The sequence below is a fragment of the Salvelinus fontinalis genome, chromosome 2, assembly GCF_029448725.1.
Source record: "Salvelinus fontinalis isolate EN_2023a chromosome 2, ASM2944872v1, whole genome shotgun sequence".
Taxonomy (NCBI): domain Eukaryota; kingdom Metazoa; phylum Chordata; class Actinopteri; order Salmoniformes; family Salmonidae; genus Salvelinus; species Salvelinus fontinalis.
In genome coordinates this window covers 90,681,129-90,695,095 of record NC_074666.1, presented here as the reverse complement: position 1 = coordinate 90,695,095, position 13,967 = coordinate 90,681,129, and the positions used below count along the sequence as shown (strand labels likewise).

At 41.9% G+C, this 13,967-nt stretch overlaps 1 pseudogene; it reads left to right on the top strand.

The window, feature by feature from the left end:
• The first annotated feature begins 908 nt into the window (after positions 1-908).
• LOC129831472 (immunoglobulin lambda-1 light chain-like) lies at positions 909-5,263 on the top strand (annotated as a pseudogene).
• Positions 5,264-13,967: the final 8,704 nt, after the last annotated feature.

The window sequence follows — 13,967 nt, the reverse complement described above, 5'->3', positions numbered from 1 at the left end:
TGTCCTTGTTTACCCATGTGCTGACGCTGTTCCTGTCCTGTTACCTGTCTGTTCCTTATTAAATGTCAACTCCCCATACCTGCTTCTCATCTCCAGCGTCGGTCCTTACAGTGAGCTGAACTTTGTTTTAAAGGTAGACTCGGCGATATGATGTAGATACAGAAAGTAAACAGCTTAGTGGGTCAATTCTCACAACAACAAAGTGCTTTGAAGCGTAAGTCTCAACCTCTCCGCTCTTTTGATGTCCGGGCTACCACGCTGTACACAGTGTGAAGTGTACCCGTGCACATGCGCAGATACTGTGTGAGTGAAGTGTTGCATCTCGCTCATCTCAATATCAGTGTAGCGTGGCGTCATGCTACGGTGTTTCACATTCTGCATCAGTGATCAGAATAGAGGCTGCAGTTCTGTCAACGTCCAACTGAGGAGGACAAACTACCACCAATAATGACCCAGGATATACCTACATTAAAGCAGGCACAGTTTGGCGTCAGTCAGACTACTGGTTTCAGTCTCACCTAGTCTCGCCGGGCCATCCTTCCGTACTAACCCAGAAAAAACGGATGGTTTCATGTCTACTATCTCTAGTTATCAGAGTCATTCACCAGGGACGTGTTCTAGATCTGACACTGAGTTACAGGCAGTGATGTGTTGCTCCCTTTCTCTCTCAGGACACACCTGCTTCCCCCTCCCTTCCTCCTCCCCTCCTCTTCTCCTTATTTATAGCTTCATGTAAATTAAGAGGTTATTTTGTCTCCTCTCAGAACTGTGTGGGGAGAGGAGGGGGGTGAAGACAGGGCCTCATGTTGAGCAATGAGAGCAGCTGGTGATTGGTTAACTATAGAGGCCACTCCCTCTACTCCTCTTTGGCTTGGTGATTGGTTAACTGTAGAGGTCCCTTCCTCTGGTCCTCCCTGTCTGTCTCCTTATAGGTGGGTCCTGCAGCCTCTCCTCTCCTCACACTCCAACCCTGCTCATCTCTCAGCTGGACAGTAAGGGCCGTTCACACCACACACTGACAACATGCTGGGGACACTCTGCACTCTCATCACTGCTCTAACATGTAAGGATTTTACTGTTTGTTCATTCTGAATCTAAAAACAATGCCAATTAAGTTTTACATTTATGTATGATTAATTGTCTTAATAAATTGTGTGTTTAAATCCCACAGATGTCAGTTGCCAGAAAGCAGTGACACAGACACCTTCAGTACTGACTGTCAGTTCAAAGGGGACTGCTACTTTTTACTGACATCACCAAAGATGAAAGCAATGTTGTAAGCTGGTATAAACAGGTTCCAGGAGGAGCTCCTCAGTATGTGTTAAGGTTTTACCATAGTTGGAGTAGCTCTACCTCTTCCTCTCCTGACAAATATGGATCTGGTTTCTCCTCTGATCGTTTCACATCTAAAGCCACGTCTGATAAGGATTATCAGTTTATAATCAGTAATGTGGAGGAGACAGACTCAGCAGTGTATTACTGTCAGACTCGGAATGACTCTCCTTTTGCCCTCGTATCACAGTGATATACACCATGACAAAAACCTCCTCACCAAACACACTCACTTCTGCTTTCAGATGTTCTGAATATAGACAATAACTGAATGTCAAGCCATCCTGAACCAGTGTGTCTGCAGTAGGAGAACATTCCATGAGGTGTTTTACACAAAACCCTTCACACATTTACTAGAATGTTGTCATTAACAATTACACCTAGTTGTCACAAAGCATGAATGATAAAGTGATATTCCAGAAGGTTCAGTCCTAACAGAAGACTCCATGTATCAGACAACCTCCATGATAGTCAGTCCCCTGGTTTACAGTAGAGACATATTACATCAACAGTCATTTAGTGATGTACTGTTAGTTCAGAACCCCACTATCAGGTCCAGAGAATATTATTACATGTTATTATCTATATAATGACATGCTGATTTCAGTAAACTAACCAACATAACTCACATGAAACAAAATACTGCTCCTTTCAGTATAACCAAAATGATCCTATATGGTTTTTGTTAGTCCAATATAAAATATATATATTTTTGATAGTTGAATAGTTACAGTAATTTAAATTGATTAAAAGTCCATCATACAGAAGCTGATAGGGTGAGATATAGAGGCCTCTCCCTCTGGTCCTCCCTGGCTTGGTGATAGTTTAACTGTAGATGCCCCTCCCTCTGCTCCTCCCTGTCTGTCTCCTTATAGGTGGGTTCTGCAGCCTCTCCTATCCTCACACTCCAACCCTGCTCATCTCTCAGCTGGACAGTAAGGGCCGTTCACACCACACACTGACAACATGCTGGGGACACTCTGCACTCTCCTCACTGCTCTAACATGTAAGGAGTCTGACTTCCTGGAGGTTTTACTTCCTGTTTTATTCATAATTAGTCTGTATGTTTCTCTTTACTACATGTCTTCTTCTTATTTCCCAGGTGTCAGTGGTGTGACTGTGGTGACACAGAAGCCTCCTGTTGTGACAGTGAGGAAAGGAGAGACAGCCACTCTGGACTGTAACCTGGGGACTGTTGATAAAAGAGAAGGCCACTCTGGACTGTAACCTGGGGACTGTTGATAAAAGAGAAGGCCACTCTGGACTGTAACCTGGGGACTGTTGATAATAGAGACGGCCACTCTGGACTGTAACCTGGGGACTGTTGATAATAGAGACGACCACTCTGGACTGTAACCTGGAGACTGTTGATAATAGAGACGGCCACTCTGGACTGTAACCTGGGGACTGTTGATAATAGAGACGGCCACTCTGGACTGTAACCTGGGGACTGTTGATAATATTGCTGGTTGGTATTAACAGGTTCCAGGAGCAGTCCCTCAGTACGTGTTAAGGTGGTACCACACTGGTTGGAGCTCTGTAGAATATGGTTCTTGTTTCTCCTCTCATAAATTCACATCTAATCATCAGTCTAAATCAGATTATTGTTTGATTATTAACAATGTGGAGGAGACAGACTCAGCAGTGTATTACTGTCAGACTCAAAATGACTCTCCTACCATGACACCATGACAAAAACCTCCTCACCAAATACACTCACTTCTGCTCTATGCGTGGCAGTGGGTGAACTCTAAGAAACAGCAGTTGGTCAGTGATTATTACAACACATACATGACACAATGGGAGATCTGGAAATGGAAGAACCATCCATCCCTACACGTCAACAAAATTATAAGAAGACATTGTCTGAAAGGAAACTGATTTTGTCTCTCTTGTTATCATCATCATCATCATCATCATCATCATCATCATCATCATCATCATCATCATCATCATCATCAGGTCAATACTGCATCATATGGATATTGCTTTAACTGATGAATTCAAAAGGACCAGACACAAACAGCAGAATATGATGCTATACTATATACTGTTACTTCATAGAGAGAAACTCTAGAAAAGTCTGAGATGTTTGTAGAGAAAGTGAAGCTCTGTCTGAATGGGATGTTTCAGTTCCTGTCCTCTCAGTAGAGAGAGTGAAGCTCTGTCTGAATGAATGATTCAGTTCCTGTCCTCTCAGTAGAGAGAGTGAAGCTCTGTCTGAATGGGATGTTTCAGTTCCTGTCCTCTCAGTAGAGAGAGTGAAGCTCTGTCTGAATGGGATGTTTCAGTTACTGTCCTCTCAGTAGAGAGAGTGAAGCTCTGTCTGAATGGGATGTTTCAGTTCCTGTCCTCTCAGTAGAGAGAGTGAAGCTCTGTCTGAATGAATGATTCAGTTCCTGTCCTCTCAGTAGAGAGAGTGAAGAGGTTTTTGTACGGCTGTGTATACAAACTGAATCACTGTGGTATTCGGACAAGGAACCAAGCTCATTGTTACTGGTGAGTACCCTTTATTTTAACCTTATGGTTTTTCTATTCAAGGTTTCTTGTAATACGTAATAGTTAATAGAGTTACATAATTAACATTATATTCCTATTTCATGTTTATTTAGTGTAAATAACCTACTTTGTGGACTGATTATCAACAGTCATGGACACCATGTGACATCTTCATAGCCTACAGTATATCTGTAGTTGTTGATTTCACATTTAAACTTAAAAAACCTGATGGACTATTTGACCATGTAGGTTACTGCTGTCACTTGACAACACTACTCATTTATAATGTCTCATACAATAATAATATATTTACTCAGGTAGATTTGAATGTGAAGTCTACATAAAGTGGTATGAACCTTTAAAATGTTGGTCCCATGTTATATAAATAATGATAAAACCATGTATATGGTAGTTACACACAATGTTGCTACATGATTCATTACATTGCAGGCTACTACATTACAGTTGGTAACTCTGTTTGCTGGTTGACTAGAAGCAGGATATATGTTTGATTTTATCCCTCATTCAGCACATCTGACTTCTTGATTATGTTAAACGTAGAGATCTGAACTCATTATCCACTTGCACAGAAATCTGCTTTACCTCTGAAAAGTCACAAATGGAGAGTTACTTAGAAAGTCCAGCTACAAACAGAGATATGAGTAATATGTAACTATAGAATTACATGGTTTTAGTGGCTTTTAATTTATGAGCCCAACATGTTAATTGTTTGTAGCCTTTGAGACAATGTTGTATTTTTTATTCTACAGTATAATCACACAACCCTGTTTCATTCTACTAACATATCAAATGATTTAGTGTAATATTTATTCTGCTCATTCCATTGGTCCAGACTCTACCCTCCCTCCGCCTGTCTTGACCATCTTCCCTCCGTCCAGCGATGAGTTGAAGTCCAGCAAAGTCACCCTGGTGTGTCTGGCCAGTCAGATGGCCATGGGCTACGCTGATGTCAGCTGGACAGCGGGAGGGAATCCGGTCACCGGCGGCATCGCTACGAGTGGCCCGGTGACGCAAGCCGACAAGACGTTCCAACTCAGCAGCTGTCTGACCGTTGACACGTCAGAATGGAACCAGGACAAAGTGTTCTCATGTAAAGTCACCGCGGGCTCCAAGTTCGCTGAGAAAGACATCAAGAAGTCTGTATGCAGCACTGAATAGCCTGAGAACCATTGTAATGTCCATTTGATTTTCTACATCACTTTTCAAGATATTGTTAATGCATTAGAAGTTTAACCTGCATATATACATTATGTTCCATGAAAGATAAATAGCTAATCACACTGATATCATAGGCTACATGATAAGTAGACTTTTTATATTTGAAATGGGTTGCTTTGCAGATGTATAATAGAGGAATAGTTAGAGCTTTGCTGTATTGTGGATATTAAATAAAGAACATTCTAAAGAACAAGTGTTTTGTATTTGAGCATGTTGATGAACATCACTGTTAGCAGCACTAAATGAGGGGGAGTTTAACTGAACTCAAATAGAGCAGCCTGCTCTCTGACTTTTGTCCAGATCCAGAAATAGTTGATCTAGATATCCAGGATGTAGGGCAGGTTTACTGTAATGTTAATGAATAACCAGAGATGGACCAGAGGTTAAGTTTAAATTAGAACTTCACCTTGTTGAGAACCTTCATTAGTATGATATGATTGTATTATAAACTGGGTTGTTCGAGTCCTGAATGCTGATTGGCTGACAGTCGTGGTATACTGTATCAGATCGCATACCAAAACATTTATTTGTACTGCTTTAATTACGTTGGTAACAAGTTTATAATCGCAATGAGGCACCTCTGGGGTTTGTGGTATATGGCCAATATATTACGGCTAAGGGCTGTATCCAGGCACTCCACGTTGCGTCGTGCTTTAGAACTGCCCTTAGCCGTGGTATATTGACCATATACCACACCCCCTCAAGACCTTATTGCTTAAATATAAGATCATTCTGAAAGTAGCTATTTAATTATCCTCCATTTCTATGGAAAGAAAACGGTTGATTTGTAAAGAAAGCATGTGATTGGGGATCCCATTATTTCCTGTACAATATTTGCTTGTACTATTTCACTGTATGATGAATTAAAACAACAGTCCAATAACATGATATATTCAATATATTCATAGTTTATAGTTACAATATGTAATAGTGTTATAAACTTGCATCTTACTACGATGTACAGTACCATTTAGTCATTAATATTTTGCCAGCAAGTGGAAAGAGAAGAGAGAAACATATTGTAATATGCTGCCACCTCGTGGCTCAAACAGTTGTAATATGCTGCCACCTTGGATCTCAAAGAAATGTATTTCAACAGAAAATACTGAATGCACAAATCAATAGGAACATCTGCTCTTTCCATGCCATAGACTGACCAGGTGAATCCAGGTGAAAGCTATTATCTCTTATTGATGTCACCTGTTAAATCAACTTCAATCAGTGTAGACGAAGGAGAGGAGACAGAATAAAGATGGATTTTCAAGCCTTGAGATAATTGAGGCATGGGTTGTTCATGAGTATATTTGCCAGCAGGGAGAACGAGGAAAGAGTTGTATTTCAACAGTATATTTGTAAAGTAGTCCTGTAGTACCTTACTCTGTATTTTCAGTGTTTACTAGGGGTGAAACGGTACGTGTATTCGTATTGAACCATTCGGTACAGGGTCCACGGTGTACGGGGTTCGGTACGCACTGTGAACCGAACAATACATTAATCATATATTATAGCTAGGAATATATATATATATATATATTTATATATTTCATTGTAAAAAATATATTATTGCATAAACCAATGGCGTATAAATTACTGTGGGAAAAATACCCACATAGCAATAAAGCTGTCTTAAAAAAAAATAATGTTGTTTTGTCTTGTAGCTGATTAGTTATTTCCCTCCAGCGAGAACAGAGCTGAAAGGTCGTTGTAGCAGCAATTAGTTTATGAAGGAATTAGCAGTTAGCTAAAAGCAAAGGAGCAACATGGCTTCATTGGCGAGCCAGGGCAACAATATGCGGCTGACTCCGGTAGGGCTAAAGAAATCAACGCAGCGATAGCAAAATTCATAGCGGCAGATGGTTGAGAGATACCTTGAGCAGAACGTTGCGGTGCATTCTACACTGACTAATCAAGCTGTGAGGAAGAATGTCAAAGATATTGTGAGTTTGTCTGAAAATGACATAAGACCAGCAGATGTGCAAACCTCTCAAAACAGTCACAACACTGACATGCACTGAGAACATTCCATCAGTTTCCATGGTCCTGCCTATGAAAACAATGATCCTGAAATCAATGGCGGCATCTGATGAAGATGACCTCGCAGTAAGGGATGTCAAGACTGCTATCAGAGTTAACCTGGAGCCTAGATATGCTGACCCTGGTGTCCAAGACTTCTTACACAAGAGCACCGCTTTGGACCCCCGGTTCAAGTCCCTGCTGCACCTGGATGCTGCTGCTTGTCTGAGAGTCTACAATAAACTCACAGCAGAGATTGTGACCAATATACAACAGGTATTGTATTTATTTTGTTAATGTGACATTTATTATTTTATTAATTAGTGATTTAACAATTAATTATAAAGTAATAATTGTAATTGTCATAATAGTGTTTGATATATATTTCTAACAACATATCATATTTTTAAAGCCACTTCAGAGATAGTAATTTTCATCTAATTTAATTCTGCAGGGTCAATCCACAGATAACACAGGAGCCAACCACTCTCCAGAGACGACAGGGGTTCTCCTCCAGAAAAGAAGTCTGCCATGGCTGAGCTTTTTGGGGAGTTGTTCACGGCCCAGGAGCAGGGAACCAAGTCAAAGGTCAAGGTCATAGAGGAGGAGGTGACCTCATACAGGGAAGTGGACTGTATTCCCCTGGATGCTGATCCACTTACATGGTGGAAGACCAAAGAGTTAATATACCCTCATGTTGCCATGTTAGCAAGGCGCTACCTGGCTGTGCGAGAGGGTATTCTCCACAGTGGCTGACATAGTCACAGCAAGTCGATCTGTGCTCACTGCAGATAATGTAGATAGACTAATCTTCTCAAAGAAAACCTGATAATGTTTTTATTATTTAAGTAACCAGTCTCAAGTGGTCCTATGTTGTTTAAGGCACTGCTATGTGACTTAATTTTGATATCTGCTGCTGGACTACACAGTCTTGTTGAAGTTCTGTTTTAAATGACTGTTTTATTTCATGTTATAAGGCAGGACCTGCTGTTTTTTATTGTCCCTTTGTTTCCATATGCTCCTGTGAATTCAAGCTACCCATGTTACTATTATAAAACATGGAAAATCTAAATACAAATGACATATTTCTTATTTTGACGATGTATTGAAACCGAACCGTGACACCACTGTACCGTATCGTACCGAACAGTGAGTTTTGTGAACCGTTTCACCCCTAGTATTTACAGATACTATACAGAGACATATTGTGTATGGATCCACTTATTATAATATGAGATGAATCCAATGATAAGAACATTTCTAGACTACATTATGTCCATCACACATCATGTCCATCACACATCAACACAAATCATCAATCACAAATGATAATGTTATTGAAAGTTAGCTTGTACTGACAACAGAGATACAGTACACTATCATCAATTCTGTGTTGACCTGGTTCAGAGGAGTGGTGATGTAGTTGAGACTAAGGACGATAGCTATAATGATAAGTATAACGATAAACTATAAAACATTGGCGAGCATCAACACTAGGTTAGTTTATTGTTTATTGTTTGTACAGTACACCTGTCAATCATTGCCTAAGGCCTAGGGACCCTCCTTCCTCTAGTCCCCGTGAACCCTGAACCCGTGCCGTTTTCCCGGTCTGGAGTCCTCATCTGTACCCTTATCTGTGCACTTGGTGGTGCCCTCACCTCTCCTCTTAACGGTGCCCTCATCTCTGCCCTTAGTGGCATCCTCAGCGGAGGCCGGGGTGAAACCCTCCGTACGGGGCGTTGAGGAGGGGTCCACACAGGGGGCCTGGGGAGTTTCCCAGCCTGCAGGTCATCTACGAAGCCCTCCATCCTGTCGAACTTGGAGCTGAGCATTCCCAACTCCTCCTTTAGAGAGTTGAACTGCTTGTAGAGATCCCCCAGGGCCTCAGACAGGGGCTGAATTCTGGAGAGAGAGAGAGAGAGGCATAGACGGAGAGAGAGAGGGAGAAAGAGAGAGAGAGAGAGTCGTGTCACTGAATTGCAGTTAGATTTGGATACGTAATTTTAGGCAAAAAATGGGAAAAAAAGGGTAAATTAACTTCCTTAAATTAACGCAAGGGAGTCTTTTTTCATCCAACTTTTAACCTACATTTTTTGTTTGTTGATTTCCCGTTAGTTGACAACTCAATCAAATATAAATCAAAACTAGACATTGAACTGATGTCTGTGCCCAGTGGGTAGGTGCTGGTGGTGCAGCTGGCTAGTAAGCAGAGGGTCACTAGTTCTAGCAGTGGTAGGAACAGGAACAGTGAAGGAAGCTGTACCCATAACAGTACATTGGTGCCGGTTACAGAGGTCAGTAAGGGAACTGGGACAGTGAAGGAAGTTATACTGTTAACAGTACATTGGTGCCGGTTACAGAGGTCAGTAAGGGAACTGGGACAGTGAAGGAAGCTATACCCATAGCAGTACATTGGTGCCAGTTACAGAGGTCAGTAAGGGAACAGGCAGAGGCAGAGGCCCAGCACATCTACACAGGAGAGGGCCAACAGAGTGGGAATAGTCTAGATCAGGCCACTATCATGACTATGGGCCTGTTTCCCGGATACAGTCCTGCAATAAAAAAGCAAGATCAAAGGAGAATCTCCATTGAAAATGTTTTTTAGTCCAGAATAAGGCTTAATCTGTGTCCGGGAAACCAAACCAATATGTTTTGAACTACAAATGCAACTGAAAAGTTAGTGCACTAAATTATGACACCATGAAGTCTACACACTGCTTTACACATTTGTGAAAACCCCTACTACAATCTAATGGGCCACGCATTTGCAGGAAACATCAGGACAGAAGACATGGGAAACTAGAGCCTCATTAAACTTCAATGACATTCTTCATCAATGAGAGATGTTTTCTGGCTATGTTATTGTGCACTGCAGCCTATCCAGGCACACACACACACACACACACACACACACACACACACACACACACACACACACACACACACACACACACACACACACACACACACACACACACACACACACACACACACACACACACACACACACACACACACACACACACACACACAGTGTGCACTGCAGCCTATCCAGGCACACACACACACACAGTGTGCACTGCAGCCTATCCAGGCACACACACACACACACACACACACACACACACACACACACACACACACACACACACACACACACACACACACACACACACACACACACACACACACACACACACACACACACACACAGTGTGCACTGCAGCCTATCCAGGCCTGTTATTGGAGAGTGAGCGCTTACAGTAAACATGCTGGCACACATGTGTGTTATTGTCTGCCTGCAGGACTCAGAGTAGGAACACTGAGTCTCTCCAGGACTGGTTGGATGGCTGCTAGCTAGTCGTTTTTGATGTCTCAGCCAGAACTCTCAGTTCACCATATAGAGCAGAGTGCTGATCTGGGATCAGGTCCTCTCTGTCCATATAATATTATTCATTAGTTTGTTTAGCTGGAATGGAATGTTCGTATCCTGATCACTGTATCTCTCTTTCATCTCTCTCTTTCTGACACGTGGTGATGATGTCACCTACCTGACGTATTCTGGCAGGACAGAGGCGTGATCGTTGATCAGCAGGTCCTTCACCTGGTTCATGATGGCGTACTTCCAGTTGTCCAGCACTTGGGTCAGGTTGGAGCAGATCTTAGTATGGCTTTTATCTGCTGGAGATGACATGGGAATGTTCATTCACCCCTCAGAAATACAAGGTAGACTTTACTGTACTGTACCACTGGCTGATCATGTCTTGAACATAACAAGCTGTTAGAACACAATATCATTCAATATTTATGGATGTATAGAACATACTGCTTGAAGTGTGCTACATCAGAGACTCTACAAGCACATACAGGAAGTAGATTACATACTAGTGACTGTGTCTGGGCTGTTTTACTGTACCTCTATCAAAGACACTCTACACATACAGGAAGTAGATTACATACTAGTGACTGTGTCTGGTCTGCCTTACCTCTATCAGACTCTACACATACAGGAAGTAGATTACATACTAGTGACTGTGTCTGGGCTGTTTTACTGTACCTCTATCAAAGACACTCTACACATACAGGAAGTAGATTACATACTAGTGACTGTGTCTGGTCTGCCTTACCTCTATCAGACTCTACACATACAGGAAGTAGATTACATACTAGTGACTGTGTCTGGTCTGCCTTACCTCTTTCCCACTCTGATGTCTCCTGCTTCCACTTCTGAGAGACACACAGAGAAAGCAGGGACAGCAGGGCTACAGCCCTCCTCATCGTCATCTTCGTCAGAAAAATACATGTTATTGGTCACATGCGGCGAATACAGCAGTTGTAGACTTTAGAGTGAAATGATTACTTATGAGCTCATTCCCAACAACAACTTCATCATCATCATCAGTCATTCAACCCCTCCACTATGTCCAACAAAGACAAGTCTACATGTGAGGATCTGGAACCAGTGTCACCTCAGGACAACCACTCAGTGACAACAGGTGCAGAACACAGTACAAACATCATACTTGTTTTACCTTTATTTAACTAGGCAAGTCAGTTAAGAACAAATTCTTATTCACAATGACAGCCTAGGAACAGTGGGTTAACTGCTTGTTCAGGGGCAGAACGACAGATTTTTACCATGTCAGCTCAGGGGTTTGATCTAGCAACCTTTCGGTTCCTGGCCCAATGCTCTAACCACTAGGATACCTGCCGCCCCTTCCTGTTAACATCCCATAGTTGATGACTAGATGAGATTGGACCTGGTTCTGTAGACGATTAGTCGGAGTCTTTGTAGTCCAACACTCAGACCCGAGTGGTGATTATTAGAGAATCGTCTCTCTGTGCAAAAGCAGATAAAACGCATCATTATGTGATGGTGTAACTGGAAGTTGTTAGTTCAGCTTGGCACAGAATCACCCCCCGTCAGTTAGATGAAGAATCAATATAATATCTGAAGTTGATGTCAGACTGGCATATTATTTACACATTCATTCATTTCAGACGAGTTCATGTTCACATTCCATTTGACCTGCAGATGTCCAGTGGATGATGGTTTCACAATAGAAAACATTTTCCTCTGTAAATACATCTAATATCAATCAATCAATATTGAATATTGATCACTAATATATCTGCTAGTGAATCTGTAGATACTCAATCAATCAATCATTAAACTGTATATATTTTTTACATCAGCCGATTTCACAAAGTACCATACAGAAAACAAGCCTAAAACCCCAAACAGCAGCAATGCAGATGTAGAAGATCCTCTACCTGACTGTGAAGCTGAGCTGTGAGCTGGTTTATCCCCAGACCAGATTAGACCAGACTAGACCAGACCAGTGTGAGGTAGTAATCCAGTAGGACTGAAGCTGTGCAGGAAAACAGGATGTGGACAGCTCTCTAATAAACTCCCTAAACCATCCCCCACCTGCTGGGCTCCTCCCCTTTATAACCAGGACACCACTCTGTAAACGCACACACGCACACACACACACACACGCACACACACACACATGCACACACACACACACACACACACACACACACACACACACACACACACACACACACACACACACACACACACACACACACACACACACACACACACACACACACACACACACACACACACAGAAAGAAAGAAACGCTGGTCTGGAGGTCTGTTGTGTTACAGTGAAATGTAATCTCTAAAGGCTGTCTGGAGGTCTGTAGTGTTACAGTGAAATGTCATCTCTAAAGGCTGTCTGGAGGTCTGTAGTGTTACAGTGAAATGTCATCGCTAAAGGCTGTCTGGAGGTCTGTAGTGTTACAGTGAAATGGCATCGCTAAAATCTGGCCCCAGATACAGTGGAGGTATTTGATGTGGAAGCAGCATCCCTCCTCATCCCCCCTCCTGCTTCACCCTCCTCCTTCCACCTCCTCCTCTTCCTCCAGTACATTCCTGCAGCCTACAGTAATCATCTGTGGAACATCTGGGCTCTGCCTGCAGCCCGACCAGCTCCGACCCCTCTCTAATACACTTTTCACACTACTGAACTGAACTGAACTGAGCCAAACCAAGTCGAGACAAGCTGAACGGTTAACCCAGTCTTACAACCTGGGAATCACATACACACACTGGCAGCTAATAAAGTTACAATCAAAACATTATTCAGCCAGTAAACTTAGGAGAATAATACGTTACATCATTGTTTGGGCCGAATCTGAATCATGTGATGGAGCAATGAAACACGTAACAATTTATTGAAAAAACGACACGTATACACAGTTCATGTTCACAGAAAAGAATACACCTTGTTGCTGTCATGTTGTTTCAGTTTCCATGGTTATACACCGTGTTGCCTCATATTCCAGATGATGTAATAACCTATAGTTCAATAAAGATCCCATGGAGTTAATGTGACATCATGACAGAAACCAGATGATGTAATAACCTATAGTTCAATAAAGATCCCATGGAGTTAACCTAACATCATGACAGAAACCAGATGATAGACTATAGTTCAATAAAGATCCCGTGGAGTTAACCTGACATCATGACAGAAACCAGATGATAGACTATAGTTCAATAAAAATCCCATGGAGTTAACCTAACATCATGACAGAAACCAGATGACAGACTATAGTTCAATAAAGATCCCATGGAGTTAACCTGACATCATGACAGAAACCAGATGATAGACTATAGTTCAATAAAGATCCCATGGAGTTAACCTAACATCATGACAGAAACCAGATGATAGACTATAGTTCAATAAAGATCCCATGGAGTTAACCTAACATCATGACAGAAACCAGATGATAGACTATAGTTCAATAAAGATCCCGTGGAGTTTTTCAATAAATACCATGGAGTTAACCTTACATCATGACAGAAA